Genomic DNA, 19,377 nt, shown 5'->3' on the forward strand with positions numbered 1-19,377 from the left:
TTTTCAAATGAGATGAAAAGTGAATTTGAAATTTATCTAGTAGGAGAGATAAAATTCTTCATAGGTTTGTAAATTTAGTAGATGAAGAGTGGTATTTTTATCACACAGTCTAAGTATGTGAAAGAGGTATTGAAGACATTTGGAATGAGTGACTGTAAACCAGTTGGGACACCAATGACTATAGGTTGTAAACTATCTAAGGAGGATGATGTTGCATATGTTGATGAAAAGGAGTACAAATCAATGATAGGGAAACTACATTATGTTGTTCATAGCAGATCGAATATTGCTCATGCAGCTGGTTTAGTTGCCAGATTTCAAAAGAATCCAAAGGAGACGCACTTGATAGAAACCAAAAGGATATTCAGATATTTGAAAGGTACCATTTACTATGGATTATGGTATCCATATGAAGGTAACTTTGATTTGAAGGTTTATACAAATGCAAACTAGGCAAGTAATGTTGATGATAGGAAGAGCACACCTGGTAGTGCATTCTTTTTTGGAGAAAGACTTGTATCTTGGAGCAGCAAGAAGCAAAGTTGTATATCATAGTCCATTGTTGAAGCCGAATATGTTGCAGCGTATATGAATTGTACCTAGACAATATAAATGAAATACATTCTCAAAGGATTCAAGATGAAGATTACAAATACAGTAAAAATTTTATGTGACAAAACCAGTGCAATAAATATTTCAAAGAACCCAGTGTTGCATGCTAGAACCAAGCATATTGAGCTGAAATATCATTTCTTGAGAGAGAAAGTGCAGAGTAAAGATTTGTTATTAGAGCATGTATGTACTAAGGAGCAACTAGTAGATATCTTTACTAAACCTCTACCTAAGACTACTTTTGAATATCTTAGAGGTTAGCTAGGGGTTGTGCTCCTACATGAAGTCAATTGAGCAGATGTGGAATACATCAATCTCAAAGCTAATTGAAGAATCTTGAAGTAGGATTGGTGTAAAGTGGAGTTATTCCATAAGGGGAGCATCAAGTTGCAGATTGTTGATGCAAAATAGTGAAGTATGACACTGCATGTTCTACTTTCACTTTGATATTGTTGTCAAAGAGGGAGAAGAACGATATGATTATGGGGAAAAGAATTGTATGATTGACAGAGAGAAGATTTATAGCCAGTTACCGGCTGAAGACATGAAGACTCAATTGAAGGAGAGTACATGGTAAAATGTAAACCAGGATTCCTATTCACAATCATAACAATCAAGGGTATTGATACTTGTATTGCCATCAATGCCAAAGAGGGAGATTGTTGGCATTTTCATGAAAATTGCATTGATGAACTATTATGTTCTCGTTGATATCAATTATAATTGGTAATGATGTTGTTTTGCAACTAGTAGGTGAGCTAGTGAAGGAACCGGTATTACTTGAGAAGAAATTAGATCAACCGGTAACCCTACCTATTGATCTGCCAAACCCTAATCGATGGAGCTTGGTGAACTAGTTGTATTGGTTTATGATCAAATGATAAGTGGTAATGATTATGCCACATATGCATGTTGTATGTGGAGAGTTTCAAATGGTTTTTGGCATGTAGACATAAATGGTTTTATCTTGGGAATAAGTGAGTACATTGCATGTAGTGGAACCGTGTGATGAGTTACAAGGATCGATGAAGTGGTGATCAAGGAGCGGTCAGGGTTGTCTTGAATCATGTGCAATGATTGCTATGTAATCCAATTGTCATACTTGAACCGATTTATTTGTAATCTCTATGAGATCTTAGGTTTGTGATGTGTTACCTACCTATTGTTTTGCTTATAAGGTCGATGAGTTGTTTTGTTGTAGAGTTGGCAATTTTGGTTAAATGTAAGAGTAGTACTATTCACCAGATCAACAAACCCCTGTTGTTCTCTAACAATTACAACACTCAAGTCCCTTGACCAGGTAAGCTCTAATAGGCGTAGTGTTATCTAAATCCTCTAACTAGGTGATCCATTAGCTTAGATTTCAAATCCTCTACCGAGGTTACTTCTAATAGGGTATTGCTTCTAATAGGGCATTATAGTCAATCCCTTAACTGGGTGGTCCCTAGAAGGATCTGTTCTTAATAGGACTTATTGTAAAGCTTTAACAGGCTTGGCTCCTAATAGGGCGAACTTCAGAAGAGTTTAGAATACTTATGGGTATGCATCCCCACCGTGGTTTTTCCCATTTGGGTTTCCACATCAAAATCATTGTGTCAAGTGGTGAATGTTTTTGTGGTTAATTTGCTTAACTGCTAAATCCACTTAGATATGATAAGATGAGCGACAATAATCTGAAATTTTCTTTAACTTTTGTCAATAAAGTATTTGGATGTTTTGGTCAAAAGGTTTGAGATTTTTAGAGTTGTTTTACTATTATTCTGATATGATAGTCAACCGATATACTTGACAATGATATTGTAATTTATAGTTTAGTGTTTGAACGAGTTAGATCTGAGTTTGACTTGAGAGGTTGTTTTTGAGTTTGTAGAAAAGTTTAGTTAGTTTTCTATCTATTGATTCTACCCCCCCCCCCCCCCCCCCCACCTGTCTTAGTAGTTGTCCAGAACCTTATTGATTCGTCATACCATCACATCAACTTTGAAATTCTGGTGAATATTAGTTTGACAAGAGCTGTGAGAGATTAACTAAGTCTAACTAACTAGATAATAGCATTTGTAGAGAATGTTAAGTGGGAAATTAGACAAAGAGAATTTGTAGAGGAAAGGAAAAATCTTCTACCAAACTATTAGATTTGGTGCACATAGACTTATGTGGTCAGACTAGAACAAGGAGTTTACAAGGTGAGAGGTATTTCATGCTTTTAATTGATGATCATTCTAGAATGACTTGGGTTGTGTTCTTAAGAGAGAAGTCAAAGGCATTAGAAAAGTTTAAGATATTCAAAGCTAGACTTGAAAATAAAGTTGATAGAAGAATTAAATGCTTAAGATCTAACAGAGGAGGTGAGTTTGTTTTTGATGAATTTAACACTTTTTTTTAAAAAATGTGGGATTAGGAGACATCTATCTACCCCTAGGACACCTTATCAAAATGGTGTAGTGGAAAGAATGAACAAAACTATACAAGAGTCTATAAGAATTATGATCAAAGAAGTAAACCTACCAGAACTTTACTAGAGAGAATCAATACATACTATAGTATATACTCAATAGAGTTCTATTCTGGAAGAAATATGGAAGACATCATATAAGTTATGGCATGGAAGGATTCCATCAGTGAATTATTTCAAAGTATTTGGAAGTAAATGCTACATCCAGAGAGATGAAGGAAATCTTGGAAAGTTTGATGACAGAGAAAATGAAGGTGTATTCTTAGGATATTCCACAAAGAGCAAGGCTTGCTAAAGTTACAATAAGTGATTTAGTAAATTTGTTCAAAGTGCAAATGTGAAGGTTGATGAAAGAATTTCCAAAGACTCTAGTATACAAGCAAAGAAGAAGAAGAGAAGAGAAGAGAAGAGAAGAGAAGAAGATAAATAGGAAGAAACTCAAGTTGCTCTAGCAACTGTGTCTAAAATTCTGAGGTATGTACAAAAGAATCACTCTGAGAACCAAATTATAGGGGATAGGAACAGAGGTGTTATTACAAGAAGTAAAGCTACTAAAGAACAAGTTCTTTTGTATTTAATTTCTGAAGATGAACCTAAGATAGTTGAAGAAGATTTTAAGATCATAATTGGATGAAGGCTATGAATGAAGAGTTAGATCAAATTGAGAAAAATCAAACTTGGGATCTAGTCCCTAGACCAACAAATAAGAATGTCATTGGAAAAAAGTGGGCGGTCTGTGTAGACGTATAAATCTGATCACTGTCTTAAATAAATATTTAATATTTATTTTAACCCCATTGCTCCTATTAATTAAATCTTATTTAATTAATTTCTTCATTTTCATCTATTTGATTAAATGAATTACCCAATTTATCTAATTAAATTCATCTAAATCTTTTCTAGCCTTTAATTAAATAAATCAGTTTATTTAATTAATTCCCCTTTCTTCCTTTTAATTAAATTTACATTTAATTAAATCCCCCCACTTGTATTTATGCAAGTTGCATCTATTTTAGTTGAAATATGTAATGCCCCGCCAGGAAACCCTGAAGGGTTAAAGCTAAAACACTCAAATGGAGTGCATATATATATATATATATATATATATATATATATATATATATATATATATATATATATATATATATATATATATATATATATATATATATATATATATATATATATATATATATATATATATATATATATATATATATATATATATATATATATATATATTATTATTATTATTATTATTATTATTATTATTATTATTATAAGACACAACATTAAGATACACTGGAGTTATCTAACGCTTAGATAACATAGCGGAAGACTAAATGAACCTAAGGAGCTTCCCAACGTGATTGCGTAACTAAACACCTAACTCAACTCGCGGCATTTGATCCAATTAAGTAGGATATCTTAATTACATGTTATTACTTGAAACATGGATATAATCTATTCAGTGAATTAACATTATAGAAGTTTGGAAGCGTTCATCTATTATGGTTGAAGATGAGGCTAACATGAGGAAATTTACCCATAGAAGTTAAAACATAGTTCACATGTAAATTCATCTATCAAGGTTAAAATATGGTTAACTTGATGAGTCCATCCATTTTAGTTACAATATAGCTAATATAACGAAGTTCATTTATTAAGGTTAAAATGTACATAACCAAATGGGTTCATCCATTATAGTTAAAATATAGTTAATAAGGTGAAGTTCATTTATTTAGATTGAAATGTAAATAACCAATGAGTTTATCCATTATAGTTAAAATATTACTAAGAAGATGAAGTTCATTTATTAAGGTTAAAATGTAAATAGCCAAATGAGTTCATCCATTGTATTCGTTATCAATTCATTACGTTTAATTTTGCATTAAACTCATACCATGCATCTTGATCCAAAATGCTCTATAATATCATCATAACCATGAGGTCTTTTCATGCATACTTATTTTCATTAACATTAATAGGGTGCATTCCTTCATGATCCATTTATTGCATTTAAAGGACAACTACATACATGCATTACGATAATTCTCATCTAACCCACTTATACATTCTATCAAATTGCCATCCATGCATGCTAGCACTAACCATGAAACACAAGGAAAAAAGAAACACATAACACCAAGATGGTATCGGAGTTCACCCCTAGTGGGCTACATCTCTGGGTCTGCTCAACTGCAAGACCCCTCTGATCATTTAAATAAGTTGAGATTACATAAGATTCATGTCATTTACAATTCTGCCTTTTAGGCGAACACAACCAATATACAAACGACCATTTCGGTCAATAAATCCTACATGATCCCTACATAGAAACGGATCCAACTAAACATATTAAAAGCTAATACAAAGTTCCATTTCCTGACGGTACTCTAACTAGGTGCCTAACCAACCTAGGGCCAACCACAATTTAGCCAGACGACAGGGTCTAAACAAACATATAAGGGTATTGCCATTACTTTAAACAAAAGAGAATATAGAAATTTGACTTGCATAGGCAATAATTGGGAAAGGACAATCTTCTTTCCTATTGGTTTAAATGATAAAGGTTGATCAAGTTTTCTCAATGACCCAAGTTTTCCAAATACATTAACAGCAAAATCACTATAACAAGGTGAATACAATGCCACAATTGCAATATTACCATTTGTCTAATCTCATTACAGAGGGAAAGTATAACTAAACCATTCATTTCACTAATGATAACATCAATATCTTACCAATTCTCAAATCGACACATCATTAAATTCTCCACTAATTCTAATAGCATAACATTTAAGTCTACAAGATATCCAACGATAAGTATTTCTTTTCTAAAATTCCTACGTCTCCTAGAATATTCAACTCCAATAATAATATATCCTTGAATAACATATTATGTAGAAATTAACAAGTTATATATTATTCCAAGCAATTTTCCAATTAAAATATTAACTCCAGGAAATAACGTATAACAATTATAAATTTAATAATCACACGATTTCAAATTAAGTATTATTTAATATATATATATATATATATATATTAATCTCATTAATAAAATATATATATTAATAATTGTTAAATAAATCGTAGATTTCAAATTAATTATTAATTAATATATATTTATTAAACCTCATTAATAAAATATATATTAATAATAATTATTAAAAAAAACTATTCAAATCATACTTTGCAAAATAAACAAGTTTTGTTTTAATTAAAAAAAAACTTTAATTTTCAAAAAAAAAAAAAGTGGTGAGGAGACCTCTGCGGGGCCCACCTCCCATCACGGGAGAGTTGGGAAGCTCCCTGCAGCTCCCCTCCTGTGGCCACTGCTCATAGCGGCCACTGCGAGCGCCGCTCAATGCGAAAAATCCGCGGGGAGGAGGGGAAGGGGGAGGCAGCGGCGTGAGTCGAGCCTCGGCTCCTCCGCTCGCCAAACCCTAGCCCCAAAACAAGGTTTTAATTTCGTTTTCAATCTACAGACATGGATAAATTTCTATTTTTTTTCAACAAAACCCTCAAATGAAATAAGAGTAAACTAGAATAGTAATAAACTAAAACCCCCAATCTCCATCCAAAAAAAATCAACAACCCCCAAAATATTTTCCAACCTAGGTTAAAAGAATGAAATTTTGACCTAATTTTATAATTTCGAATTTAAACACTTTTAAATAAAAAAATGAAAATAATCATTCTTTTTCAACTATTCAAATAATCTAACTTGCTTTTCTAATTAAAATTAAAATGCTTCTCTCTCATTTAATTTTAATTTTCTCAATATTAACTAAGCTCACATTTATGTTTTCACAATATTGATGAGGATAAAATATTTTAATTAAATTAAAATTCTCAAAATCAATCTTTTCACACTATATCAAATATACATATAAATTAAACTTGCTTTTCTACTAAAAATTGATTTTCTTAAATAGTAAAAATTAACCTTTCTTTACCAAGATGCAAAAGAGATTAAATTATTTATATTTCAAATAACTTTAAATCTTTCCTTTTTAAAACACATACACTAAATTAAATTCGTTAGTTAAAATTAGCCATTAAATTAAACTCGCTAAAAAACATAAATAGAGTGTTGTTTAATTAATGATTAATCACATAAAAGAAACCTATTTATTTTAATTCCTCAATTACACATACGTAAATGAACACATTAAATCAAATTAAATACTTAAACTTGCTACAAACATAAATAGAGCGATCTTTTTAATTAATGATTAATCACATAAAGGAAACCTATTTATTTTAAATTCCTCAATTACTAATGTGTAAATGAACACATTAAATTGAACTAAATACTTAGGATAAAATACTCAATTCTTTTACCACATGCAAGGCACACAAACCAAGAAAACCAACCAAATACATGACCCACAAACCCAAATGAAAAGGAAAACTGATGGACCATAGGTGATGCTCACTTGAGCATGACTAGGGTAAAATGAGGGTTTTATGACTACCTAACCCAGATTCTAAGGGCGAAAGAGGTATACTCAACCCTGCGAACCCAGGTGAAGACAAACCTCGCACCACGGCGGTACTGTACCTGCAATCTCTTGCAACCAAGAGTCTCACAAGCATACATATATATATACATATTTATTTAATGCAGGTGTTAGCTCAAGATGAAAAACAAGAATTAGGGAAACAATTAAACTTACATAAGAATCGATGCGAAAGCACATTAACAGGTACGCACAAAAATCATATTATCTAATCTACAACATTACATCACTATAAATCAACCATTCAAGAATGCCACATAGGAAGTCAACCAAGGTCAACCTAGTTTTTACAAAGCTGATTAGGGTAGGGCACTACAAAATAAAATATTTAATTTTAATTAAAAAAAAATTCCCTCATCCACTTGCATTTTCTTACATCTCCCACTTGCCTCCTAAACCCCTTCTAGATTTTCCTAATCATTGTCACATTCCTAAGTAAAAGGAAGTCACTTCTAAAAAACCTCCAAAGTCTTCAATAACCATTAAAGGCTTTATGTGATGAACACTAAGAGGGGGGGGTGAATTAGTATGCCAAAAATCTCTATCCTAAAACACTTAAATAGTCTGAAGACAAACCGGTAAAATAGTTTAACAGACAAACCAGTTATCACACATGCAAACCAAAATGCAAATAAAGCATTCACCCACAAAAGCAATACAACCATAACACAAGATATTTGACGTGGAAACCCAAATGGGAAAAACCGCGGTGAGATGGAACTCACAAGTCACTATCTGCAGAATAGAGACTAGACCAGTTAAGGTCAGACCGATTAAAGTCTTACAATGTTCTTCACCAGAACAGATCCTGTTAGGAATCTCAATCTCTATTAGGAGATAAGTCTGATTAAAGACTACCTTGCTAGAGGATTTTAGATTCACAGAGGTGAACCACCTTGTTAGAGGATTTTACAAAAGGCTTTTGGGCCTACCTGGTTAAGGGCTACAAACTTGTCAAAGATGTGAGTAATCAACAAGTGTTTGATCTATCTAATAGCACAGACTGCTTGGTTAGATCCAGTATAGTTCATAGTTAATGCATTCCAACATTACTTTAGTCTTCTTTGTCTCTCACTTAGTTACAACTTGATCTTCTCAGATAAGATCGCTCTTACAACAACTCATCAACCACCTTAAACCCTAGTACAACATAAACCCTTTCAACAACAACCTAAAACCCTAGACATGATGTCCTTTTAAAGGAATCTAATTTCATGTTGGTCCAATAGGATTGCATTACAATTTCCTATGTTCAATGAATCTAGACATACTCAGTAACACAACACAAGAAGCACCATCAGTGTATCAGCACTATCGAACAATCGGTGGATTGGTAACTCATCACAAAATGTCGGTTGGTAACTCATCACAGAGTATTACCAATTCATACAAAATACCGGTTGCCGGTTTGACAAAAATGAAGACTGGTAAGAATGTGTTATGCCGCTTTGCTTCCTCGTACCACTTGAGATCTACGAACCGCTTGGGGTTTACATGCCGCTTCAAACTGGGAAACACATTCTGCAAAATCACCAATAGTCTAAAGGCTAGAATACAACATACCAGTTGGAACAGATACTGGTTGAGCTCTAGCTCATACATATAGAGGAGATCTCAATGCAAGTGTGTGTCCATCAATGACAATCACAACATAAACATAAAAAATGCCAACAATCTCCCCCTTTGGCATTGATGGCAACACTTAGGAAAATAAAATTTTGACATCTAAGTGTTTTACAACAAAAACATGCCATTAACAAAATTGCTCCCCCTAAGCATATACACTATCCCTTAATCAATACAATGTATAGCAATTTTGCATACAGAGCATAAACATTGAGATATCAAAGCATATAGCAAAATTTTAAAACCAGATACTTCTCCCTATACTTCTCCAAAATAGATAGAGTACTTCTCCCCCTTTGCCAACAATGACAAAGTATCGCTGAACAACCCTGTTTCCATTGGATATTAAAATAATAAAAGTTTATGACAACAAGGAATAATACTTGTCAAAAATTGATTTAAAGTCCCGCAAAAATTGTTTCATTGATAGAGACCAGGACTCAAGTAGGGAGGTGGCCACTTCTTTCTCTGTTTGCATCTGGGATACCTGTTCTGTCATGGCATCAACTATACTCATCTCCTGCATAACTGTCAAGGCATCCAGGTTCAGATAACACTTCTAAAGAATTTGTAGATGTGGAAGTAAAACCAGTTGTAGCTCCTGCAAATCTCTAGACCGTGTACTAATCTCGTGCTCCATTTTGACTGACTGGATCTAAAACCGGTGAATAGTTTGCCCATAAGTTGCAAAGGAATCATAGGGTGGCTTAAATGTGCTTAAGTAAGACTATAAGTCCATTTGAAGATTTTTCTTCTGGGCTAGCACATCATCGTAGAACAGATGGGGTTGACAGATTTTGCTTAGTAGCAGATTTCCCTCATCCAGAGCGTCCCTTATATCCTTTTGGTCTTTCAGCAGTTCGGACTGGAGTTCATTCAACTTCTTCACCAGATCAATGTTAAGAGCCTTTTGATGCTCTTTCTTGACATTTGCCTCAGCTGCTTCTTCCAGGCTCTGCACTTGATCATCCACTACAGTACATAGTAGCTTAAGCTGTGCTAGTGATAATTCAGTGTTGGGAAGATTGGTACCGGGGATCAAACCAGTTAGGGTGTCCATAGCCACTTGAATTATATCTTGCTCCTTTTTCCTTCGAATGTTTTCAAGGCACTCTTGAGCAACCTTGATGCTCTGCATTAGCTCCGATTCACTTGCAAACTAGAGATGTCAGCTAGTTTGGCTTGACTCTCGGTTGCCTTTGGAGTCTCCATCTATGTGCTCTTCATCGCTTCCACTGCCTTGTCCTCTTCTTCCTTCTTTTTTTTCTCTGCTTCCTTCTTCTTTTCTTGTTCCTTGTCTTCCTCTTCTTTCTTTTTCCTCTCATCTTCCTTCCTCTTCTCCTCTTCTTTCTCTTCCTCTTCCTTCTTCTTCTTTTCTTCTTCCTTCTACTTTTCCTTTTCTTTTTCCTCTTCTTCCTTCTTCTTCTTTTCCTCCTTATCCTCTTCTTCTTTCTTTTTCCTCTCATCTTCTTGCTTCTTTTTCTCTTCATCTTTTTTTTTCTCCTCTTCCTCTTTTCTCTTCTCTTCCTCTTTCTGCTTTTTCTCTTCTTCATCCCTCTTCTTCTTCTCTTCCTGTTCCTTAGCCGGTTCCTATCTGTCCTCAACTTGCTCATTGCCCTGTTCAGCCTATTGCCCCTGTTCTATTCCCTCAGAAGGTATGTCCTAAGTGACATCTTCTACGTCTAGGGCATCGACATCAATAGTGTCGATTGGTTCTTCAACCGGGTTTCCTTCTTCATCAAAAACTTCATCCGGTTTGGATATGACCGGTTCTTTTTCCGCTTGCAGGTTGGCCATATGTGCTTTGTGAGCTTGAATAGCATGATTCATATGCTGATGAGTGTCTTTTTCAACATCATCAATTCTTCCCTCTAACAGCCAAAATCTTCTTCTCCTTGTGAAGAAGAGTCCTTTATTTTGGTCCAAAACATCAAATAATTCTGAGTTTGAGAGGTCGGGAAAGTACTGTGCAAAGGCTTTCTCCCTAATCTCCTGTTCTTTTTCTATGGCAATGCGCCATTTATTATCTAATGCCTTATATAATGAATCCAGTGTCTGATATTTAATCTCTGATGGCGACCGGTCATTCTTACACAAATAAATAATAATTTCCTATAGTACTTCTTTCTCCTCATCACTAAAATCATCATAATAATCTACTAAATCATGAAGTAATTTTCTCCTAATATTCTTTACTATTCTTTGACAATGTGTCAAAGGTTTATATGAGGAGATATTGATATTTACCGGTGCAGAAACTATCAGTTCATTCTTCTTCATCTTCTTCGACTGTCTAGCCTTCTTTGGCATTTCATCAGACTCAGTATCCTTAGAGTCCAGTTCATTTGACTTAGTCTTCCTTTTTCTTTCAAAGACTTTTGTCGGTGCCACTTCTAGTTTCTTCTTTGCAGGTGACTGCATGGTCACTCTTGGAGTTGCAGTAGTAGCCAGTGTCGATGCTGCAGGCACTGCCTTTGCTTTCTTTGCTGCTAGTTCTTTTCCTTTCTTAATAGAGGGTTCCTCGACTGGTGCAATCCTTTCCAGATAGGTTCCGGTCCTCTTTTCCTTGGGATCAAGAGGTGAGGCAATAAGGGTTGAGGCATACCTTTCCAGCATATCGCACATCACCTCATAGCCCATTGGCTCCAGTTCTTCCATTCTAGGCTCAACAGCCTCCATTAAGCATTTGTTTGCTTGGATGGTGAAACAGATGTCATCTTCATATTTCTTAACAATATCACCTGAGATCCTCATCCTTTGGCTCATCTTCTATCTGAACTCATCAAAATATTTTTTCAGCACATCAGGGTAACCAGTTCTGATAGCTTGAATGCTTTCCTTGATCTGCTTGGTTACTGGTTGGTCAGGAGACCACTAGACATCTCCTACTCCAAGAAAGTAGCCTTGGAAATAGAATAACAACCCAACCAATAGTTGTCTGAACTTAAATATCAGTGCATTATCCTATTTGATCGACTTTAGATTATACAGGAGTTGCCTCTGCATACCGGTGCATAGGTCAAATGATGCATCTTCTTTAATCATCCAGTAAGCAACATTTACCACTGCAGTAGATACAGAGTTAATTCTACTGGAAGAGAATGTTCTATAACCTATCACCATATAGGCATACTTAACAAGATCATCCTTGATGGAGTTGACTATCATGCCTCGTGAATCATTCATTGAGCCGGTGAGCTTGGCCATTTCAGTTTTACTTACCGTTCTTAGGGCAGACACTTCCCCTGTGTTGCAGAAACTGGTGACTGCATGAATTTCCTGAGGCATGATATCATGCATCCTCTCCAAGTACATCTTTTCACCATGGACTCTGGTCAAAATGATCCTAATATGATCCTTTGTAAAGTCTTCCAGAAAGTATACAACATTGTGGAGTTTCTTCTTCTCTAAGATACTATATTCCGGTTTGATTTTCTTGTCCTTTCCACAAAATAGACCTAGTTGAGTGTGGATGGCTAGAGACCCTAGGTCTTCAATCTTGCAATCAATATAGTCAGAAATTCCCTCTTCCACTATCACTCTAGCCGGAACTTGTGATAGGGCATTATACTTTGACTTCCTTTGAATGAAACTTTCAAACTCAATGGATGTACTAGAACTGGTATGAGATGCGGAAGCCATTGTAGAATATTTTAAGAACTCAAGGAATACCTTTAAACCGTGAATTTAGGGATTTTTGATTCTGCTTCACTCCACACTCCGTCGGTTGCCGAATCACCATTTTGTGTTCTCCACTTGACTGTTTGCAAACTGAATTTGAATCTCCTTCAAGATTTGTCAATTTCTTGAAACCTTAGCTCAAATCACCTTTTCTTCGCTCTACACTTTGAAAAAAAAAAAATTTTGCACAAAAACATATAGTGAGAAATGATTTGAAATATGCTTTTGTACACGTCTCTCACCTACCGCCATTAATGCTCCTTTATTAGGGCGTAAACCCTAATTTGCCTTTTTTACCATTTCCGGTGTTCTGCCAAGCGACAGGTATCACATACCGGTTAAGGTCTTTTACAGGTGAAATTGAGGGTTCAAAAATATTTCGCCATGTGCTCCCCCTAAGACTTTTGAAACTTAGTTTGCCGATTCCGATATTTCCACACTAGGTGCAGAAACTGGTTCCTCTTCCAACATTGTTGGTTTCTTCCTTCAAGTTTTGTTCATGTTCGCTTGAACTGTTTCAACATCAATTTCTCCTTCCTAAGTGACTGGTATATCATCAGATATACTCTTTCTACTTCTGTAGAATCTTGCAATGAGACCCGGTTTGTTGCAGTGATAGCAAACCAATCCAGGTGCTCTCCAAGGTCCATTGTACATGTTTCCATTCTTCCTTCTGCATGTTGCAGTAGTGTGACCATGACCATGACAAATCCAATAGTTTTCTCTCCATCTAGTTGCTAGTTGATAACCATTGTTACCTAACTGATAATTGTAAGCATTAAACCGGTTGGGGTTCTGGTTCAAGATTCTGGACCAGCTCCTTGGGTCCTCTAAGGATATCTTTCAGTGTTGTTCATGATAGACCTGCATTCAGATGTTCTATACCCAAACTTGTTGCATGCATAACAATGATCGTTGAACTTATTGGATCTAGGTACATTGATAATAAAGTAAGGAAAATTATTGTAGGCTTTGCTCCTACATACATTGGCTGTGTGTCCTTCTTTAAGCTAGTTAAAGCAAACAGGTTTGAAGTTTTTCTTACCTTTTCCTTTGAATGCCGTTGCTTCTTTGATGCTTCAACATTTGTTCCTGAGGATTCTCCTTCCTCATGTCTAGAGAAACCAAGTCCATTGTTATTCTTTACTGATCTAGATGACTTAAGCTTTTGCTCTAGCTTGACAGTACTTTTGCTGAACTTAGCAAGTATTTCCTTTGACTCACAGAGTTCTTTGGAAATAGCAGTATTTGTCTCCATTAGGCTTGCATTTTCAGAGATGGCTATGTTTAGTTCATCTTGTACTCCTTCTTTTTCCATTCTTCTCTCATGTAGGTGAGCAGTTAGTGCACTAATCTCTTGTTTCAACTTGGAGATCTCATGATCTCTGTCCTTCACCGGATCTTCAGCTTTCCTCTGTTTCTCAAGCTGTTGACTAAATTGGATAGTTAGTCCTTCCAAATCCTTTCTCAGGTTGGAGTTTGATTCATTCAACTTATTTACTTCTTCTATCATGGCTTCCATATCTGCTTCATCTACAGAACTATTTTCAGATAGCTCCATCAGATTTTCTGCATGTTCTCTCCTTTTTGCTTGAGATGCCTTGTATTTGACCATAAGATCATCATAGGCTTGCTCAGACTGAGTGAGCCATTGAGTAAGTTCCCTCAAGGTGTATTCCCCCATATCTCTTTCCAAGTGGTAAACTTATAGAGAGGTAGGCTCTGATACCAATTGATGAATACTAAGAGGGGGGGGTGATTTAGTATGCCAAAAATCTCTGTCCTAAAACACTTAAACAATCTGAAGACAAACTGGTAAAATAGTTTAATAGATAGACCAGTTATCACACATGCAAACCAAAATGCAAATAAAGCATTCACCCACAAAAGCAATACAACCATAACATAAGATATTTGGCGTGGAAACCCAAATGAGAAAAACCATGGTGAGATGGAACTCACAAGTCACTATCTACAGAATAGAGACCAGATCGGTTAAGGTCAGACTAGTTAAAGTCTTACAATGTTCTTCACTAGAACAAATCCTGTTAGGAATCTCAATCTCTGTTAGGAGATAAGTCTGATTAAAGACTACCTTGCTAGAGGATTTTAGATTCACAGAGGTGAACCACCTTGTTAGAGGATTTTACAAAAGGCTTTTGGGCCTACCTGGTTAAGGGCTAAAAACTTGTCAAAGATGTGAGTAATCAACAAGTGTTTGATCTATCTAATAGCACAGACTACTTGGTTAGATCCAGTATAGCTCACAGTTAATGCATTCAAGCATTACTTCAATCTTCTCTATCTCTCACTTAGTTACAACTTGATCTTCTCAGATAAGATCGCTCTTACAACAACTCATCAACCACCTTAAACCCTAGCACAACATAAACCCTTTCAGCAACAACCTAAAACCCTAGACATGATGTCCTTTTAAAGGAATCTAATTTCATGACGGTCCAATAGGATTACATTACAATTTCCTAGGTTCAATGAATCTAGACATACTCAGTAACACGACACAAGAAGCATCGTCAGTGTGTTAGCACCGTCGAACAATCGATGGATTGGTAACTCATCACAAAATGTCGGTTGGTAACTCATCACAGAGTATTACCGGTTCATACAAAATACTAGTTGCCGGTTTGACAAAAATGAAGACTGGTAAGAATGTGTTATGCCGCTTTGCTTCCTCGTACTGCTTGAGATCTATGAACTGCTTCAGACCGGGAAACACATTCTGCAAAATCACCAATAGTCTAAAGGCTAGAATACAACATACCAATTGGAACAAATACCGGTTGAGCTCTAGCTCATACATATAAAGGAGATCTCAATGCAAGTGTGTGTCCATCAATGACAATCACAACATAAACATCAAAAATGCCAACATTATGTTTTCAAATGGTTAACCTCTAAAAGTCTTCCAAACCATTAAAGTCTCTTACATAACCATTTATGGTTAACTCACCTTTGACCTTTGGTTAGAGACTTTCCTCTAACTTGACCATCCTTTTGACTCAAGGGTCTCATCAAGACTTATGGTTTTGACCATAGTTATCCTATTAACCCTTGCATAAGAGTTTACCCCTCAGGTTAAAGCTTTATCCAATGGATAACCCTAACCTAACCTTAACCCTTACCTCCTAAGGTAACCTTCATGTCTTCTCAAGCATTTAATGCCTCTTGCATCTTCTCTCAAGAAACCTCTTGTTGACAATTGTCACCATTTCATTGGTGAAAATTATAAACATGGATTGAGTAACTTTCAATCCTAAACATTGTTAAGATTATTCAATCTTAACCATTAATTGCCCTATTTTCCCTATAAATAGAGCTCTCATTCTTCATTCAAAAGGATCCAAGTTTCATGCATCTACATTATAGTCTAACTTACTAAGAATTTTAGCCTCTCTTTGTTAAAATATCATCATAAACATTTAAAAAGCATTTCATTTTCATATCAATAGTATACCCATGCTAGTATATCATGATTAGGATAATTTAGCAATATATTTATCATATCACTATCTTCATACTAGTTTAATCATCATAAGTTTTAACACATCATATAGATCACAATATCACTCATTCTTGGAGTTGTCATTCCTAATTCATTTGCTCAATGATCTGGGAACAAAACATTGGCTTTAGAGATCTTGTGAGATAGAGAACAATGGGACACCCCTTGGGAAGTTAAACTAGTTCAACTAGTTTATATACTTGCACCAAGAGTCTCATTGGTATGTAGGTCATTTGATCTTGATTTATTCATTTTGATCACCACATTTTCCTTTGTTAAAATAGTGTCATAAACATTTTAAAAGCATTTCATTTCATTAAGCATCTCTTTGTTAAAATATCATCATAAACATTTAAAAAGCATTTCATTTTGATATCAATAGTATATCCATGCTATGTTAGGTCCCAGAGACAACTGAGAGGGGGGGGGGGGTGAATCAGTTGTCCAATAGATTCAACCAAAATTAACTTAACCAAAACTTAATGCTTAATACTGGTAAACCAAACTTTATGTCGGTAGACAATTTTAACAGTTAATTGCAGTACTAGTAAAGATTAATGCATGAAACAAAAAGACAATAACATCCACAACACATAACACAAATATTTGTACGTGGAAACCCTATAAGGGGAAAAACCATGGTGGGAAGCCTTACCCACAATCAAATGATACTATTGCAGATAGTATGTGTGTACAATATGGATTTTGCACATGCAGAAAGGCCAACTGCCTAGAGCTCACTACTCAATCACAAAATGAGAGTCACACTGACTACAATTGGATGGTTAAATCCAATGATAATGTACTACATAAAATAGCATCTTCATATGCTAGATTCAGTACCAGTTTAGTTTTGATTGCCTTCACAAAATCCTTCCTTCAACCTTCAAATGATGTCTACATGTATAGCTCTGCTTATTTTTGCATATACTTTATTGCAATCTTTTTTCGCATTCACACATTTGTCTCACAAATGATATCTTACATTTATACCAGAACCTAAGACCAATTTGAATAGGTCAGCCCACTAAAAGATATTACAATAAAATAAATTAGAAATAAATCAATATTTGATGCATGATGTCAGCTCAATGTAGTTACAATAATAATAGATCATCTCCATAACGTGTCGTGCTCATCTAGAATAGATATGTCTGTCGGTGAATATCCTAGACCAATTTGCCGGTAACAACAAATATACAAACCCGAATAAACAATTAACCAAATCACCAAAACCAAGTGATCGAATAATGTCTTCAACATAACCAAGTAGTCTCCAAGTCATTCCAAGTGCCGATGAACAATATAATATGTCGGTGAACCAAATACTGGTGACTATGTATAAGTTTGTGACTTGCTAGTGAACATAACCAAAATCTCCAAGTGCTGATAAGTGTTGACAAGTGATGACAGGTGTTGACATCAATGACAAAACCATATCAACATATCCAAAATACTGACATGCTAGTATATCATGATTAGGATAATTTAGCAATATCTTTATCATATCACTATCTTCATACTAGTTTAATCATCATAAGTTTTAACACATCATATAGATCACAATATCACTCATTCTTGGAGTTGTCATTCCTAATTCATTTGCTCAATGATCTGAGAACAAAACATTGGCTTTAGAGATCTTGTGAGATAGAGAACAATGGACACCCCTTGGGAAGTTAAACTAGTTCAATTAGTTTATATACTTGCACCAAGAGTCTCATTGGTATGTAGGTCATTTGATCTCAATTTATTCATTTTGATCACCACATTTTCTTGCGTACAGTCTAAAATAAGTTGGATGAAGATGGACATGTTGTAAGAAACAAGGAAAGATTGGTATGCAAAGGTTACACTCAAGTTGAAGGCATTTATTTTGAATAGACTTATGCTCCTATTGCCAAAATGGAAGCTATTAGGGTGTTTTTGGCTTTTGTAGCATGTAATGATTTGAAAGTTTATCAAATGGATGTGAAGTCAACATTTTTCAATGGGGAACTAAAAGAAGAAGTTTACATTGAGCAATTGGAAGGATTTAAGTTGTCCAATAATCTAGATATTGTCTGTAGATTGAAGAAGGCATTGTATGAATTAAAGAAAGCTCCTCAAGCTTAGTGTGGAAGTCTAGTCAAGTACTTATTGAATCAGGGTTTTCAAAAAGGGTCTACTGACATAAATATTTATTACAAAGTTAAGTCAAATAAGATATTAATTGTTGTTGTATATGTGGATGATATAATATTTGGAGGAAATGATGGTATGTGCAAGAAATTTGCTGGTTGAATGCAAAAGGAATTTGAAATGTTCATGATTGGTGAGTTGAACTTCTTTCTTGGATTACAAGTAATCAAAATAGTAAAGGTATTTTTATTTCTCACTCAAATTATATTAGAGAGTTGTTGAAAAAGTTTGATTTGGACAATTCCAAACTAGTATGTACTCCTATTACAACTGGATGCAAGCTGACTAATGCTGATAAATCTCCTAAGACTGATGTAGGCAAGTACATATCAATGATTGGAGGACTATTATACCTAACTACTACTAGACTAGATATCATGTATGTTGTTTTTCTTGCAGCTAGATTTCAGCAAGATCAAAAAGAGTTACATGTTGTCGCAACAAAGAGAATTTTTAGATATCTAAAAGCTACCAAATATTTTGGACTATGGTATCCTAGAGGATCAGATTTTACTTTAAAACCTTATACTAATATATATTGGATAGGAAGTGTTGATGACAGAAAGAGTACCAATGGAGGAGCATTTTTTCCTGGCTCCCAGTTAGTTGCATGGTTAAGTAAAAACTAGGACTCATTGTCTTTACCAACCACAAAAACTAAATACATTGCGGCCAGATCATGCTCCACTCAGATACTTTAGATGAAATAGACATTGAAGGATATTGGTGTGATGTTTAATGAAATAATCTCAATCATGTGTGATGATACAACT

The sequence above is a fragment of the Cryptomeria japonica genome, chromosome 5 (genome assembly GCF_030272615.1).
Source record: "Cryptomeria japonica chromosome 5, Sugi_1.0, whole genome shotgun sequence".
Lineage (NCBI taxonomy): Eukaryota > Viridiplantae > Streptophyta > Pinopsida > Cupressales > Cupressaceae > Cryptomeria > Cryptomeria japonica.